The following is a 3,498-nucleotide window of genomic DNA, read 5'->3' as shown; positions in this document are numbered from 1 at the left end:
AATTGCTCATTTATTTGTTATTTATTTATTATTCATATTTTATTTATTTATTTGAGAGAGAGAAAGCACAAGAGGGGGGAGGGTCAGAGGGAGAAGAAGACTCCCCGCTGAGTGGGGAGCCTGATGCAGGACTTGATCCTGGGACTCTGGGATCATGACCTGAGCCAAAGACAGAGGTTTAACTAACTGAGCCACCTAGGCTTCTTAATTGCTCTTTAAACTTTTTTTTTTTTCTATGACCCAGGGCAGAAGAATCTGCTCATAGTTCCTCAGAAATATTTCTTACCACTGTAGTTCACAGTGCTAGGTGTTGCTGCTTCCTTTCATTACCATGACTATGTGAGTAGATCTCAATTGTTCCCAATGCTAGAAGAAATAATAAGCATGTGATGCAATAGAGGTGTTAGTTAATTGTACAGAGGCAATCATATTGCAATCCAAATATATCAAGTCAATATTTTGTACACTTGAAACACACAATGTTGTATGTCAAATATATCTCATTAAAATAATTGATTAAAGACTTAAAAATACAACATGAAATTCAAACTCCTAAAAGAAAACATAAGTGGTACACTTCTTGACATTGGTCTTGATAATGATTTTTTGGATTTGACACCAAAAGCAACAACAAAAAATAGCAAAAATAAACAAGTGGGACTACATCAAATTAACAAATTTTTGCACAGCAGAAAAAATCATCAACAAAATAAAAAGACAACCTATAGAATGGGAGAAAATTTTTGTAAACCACATATCTGATATGTAGTTAGTATCTACGATATACAAGGAATCCATACGAGTCAATAAGAAAAACAATATATATCCCAATTAAAAATGGGGAAATGATATAAATATATACCTTTTTGAAGACATAAAAATGGCCATCAGGTACATTAAAAGTTGCTGAACATGACTAATTATCAGGAAAATGCAAATCTATCCATAATAGAATATCACCTTGTGCCTGTTAGAATAGCTATTATAAAAAAGACAAGAAATAAGTGTTGACGAGGATGTGGAGATAGGGAACCATTGTGCATTGTTGGTTGTATTGTAAATTGGCACAACCACTATGGAAAACATTATGGAAATTCCTCAATAAATTATAAATAGAACTAAAATATAATTCAGCAATACCACTTCTGGGTAAATAGCTAAAGAAAATGAGATTATTATCTTAAAGAGATATTGTTATTGCTAAGTTCATAGCCCCATTATTCACAGTATCCAAGATATGGAAATAATTTAGGTATCCATTCATAGATGAAAGAATAAAGAAGATGTTGTATATACATAAGTGAAATATTATTTATCTCTAAAAACAGGGTGTCCCTATCATTTATAATAATATGGATGAAGCTGAGTGAAATGAGCCAAACAAGGGAATACAAATACTGCTTGGCATCACTTATATGTGAAATCTAAAAAAAAAAAGCTGAATTCAGAAAACAGAGTAGGAAAATTATTGCTAAGGGCTAGGATGTAGGGGAAATATGGAAAAATTGATAGATGGACACAAACTTTCAGGTGTAAGATGAATATGATCTGAGTAATGTTTATCAGGATGACTATAGTTGATAACTCTATCTGGTATAATTAAAATTTGCTAAGAAGGTAGAACTTAAATGTCATAAAAATGTAAATAAGTGAGTTGATGAAGGTGTTAATTAATATTACTTAGGAATACTTTTAGAGGAATACTTTTACTATATATATGAATTAATCATATTGTACATTTAAATATCTTATAGTTCTATTTAGTTTCACCACAGTAAAGCTTAAAAAATGGGAACACTGTAAAACATATAAGGAGAATCTTTGTCACTGGTGGTGAGAAAGTAAACTAGTACAGCTATTATGAAAAACAGTATGGAGTTTAATCAAAAAATTAAAAACAGTTACCATATGATACAACAATCTCACTTTTGGGTATATATCCAAAGGAAATGAGACTGTTGACCATTTTTATGTCTTCTCTGGAAAAATGTCCATTCATGTCTTCTGCCCATTTGTTAATTGGACTGTTTGTCTTTTGGGTTTTGAGTTTCATTAGTTTTTTATATATATTTGATGTTGGTGAGGATGTAGAGAAAGGGGAACCCCCTTGCACTGTTGGTGAGAACACAAACTGGTGTAGCCATTCTGGAAAACAGTATAAAGGTTCACAAAAATTTAAAAATAGAACTGCCCTATGATCCAGCAAATGAACTAGTAGGTATTTACCCAAAGAATACAAAAATACTAATTCAAAGGGATACATGCACCCCAATGTTTATAGCAGCATATCAACAGTAGCTAAATTATGGAAAGAGCCCAAATGTCTATTGACTCGTAAAAAAGAATAAAATGTTACCAATAGCAATGACATGAATGGAGCTAGAGAGTATTATGCTAAATGAAGTAAGTCTGTTAGAGAAAGACAAGTAGTATATGATTTCATTCATATGTGGAATTTAGGAAGCAAAGCAAAAGAGCGAAGGGAAAAAAAGAGAGAGAGGCAAACCAAGAACAGACTAACTATGGAGAACAAACGATGGTTACCGGGGGGAGGTTGGTGGGGAATGGGTTAAATAGGTGATGGGGATTAAGGAGTGCACTTGTTCTGATGAACACCAGGTGTTGTATGAAAGTGTTGACTCACTGTATTATACACCTGAAACGAATATTACGCTGTATATTAACTGGAATTTAAATAAAAACTTAAAGAAAAAAAAACAAAGGGAATGAAATTAGTATCTTGAGAGGATCTGCATTCTCGTGTTTATTACATATTATTCACAATAGACAGGTATGGTAACAACATGGGGCCAGCCTAAGTTTGCATGGATGGATGAATACATTAAGAAGATGTGATATAGGGCGCCTGGGTGGCTCAGTTGGTTAAGCGATCCTGGAGTCCCAGGATCGAGTCCCGCATCGGGCTCCCTGCTCGGCGGGGGGTCTGCTTCTCCCTCTGCCCTCTTCCCTCTCGTGCTCTCTGTCTCTCATTCTCTCTCTCTCAAATAAATAAATAAAATCTTTAAAAAAAAAAGAAGACGTGATATATATATCACATTATGCCATGGGATATAGTTTTATCCTAATTCCCAACATATATAGTGGAATGTTATTTAGTCTTTAAAAAAAGCAATCTTCCATTTGTGACAACATGGATGACCCTGGAGGACATTATGTTAAGTGAAATAAAGCAGATACAGAAAGACAAATACTACATGATCTCATGTATATGTGTAACATACAAAAGTCAATCTTATAAAAGCAGAGTAAAATGGTGGTTACCATGGACAGGGGCTGGGGGAATGTGGAGATGTTTGTCTAAGGTACAAAGTTTCAGTTATGCAAGTTGAATAATTTCTAGAGATCTAATGGACAACATGGTCACTAAAGTTAGTAATACTATATTGTATACTTAGAATTTGCTTACAGACTAGATCTCAAATGTTCTCACCACACACACACACACACAAAGATAAATTCGTGAGGTTATGGATATGT

This window comes from Mirounga angustirostris, unplaced genomic scaffold (genome assembly GCF_029215605.1).
Source record: "Mirounga angustirostris isolate CCGP_5_RB_7025 unplaced genomic scaffold, mMirAng1.0.hap1 SCAF_11, whole genome shotgun sequence".
Lineage (NCBI taxonomy): Eukaryota > Metazoa > Chordata > Mammalia > Carnivora > Phocidae > Mirounga > Mirounga angustirostris.
Note: the sequence above shows the minus strand (reverse complement) of the source record.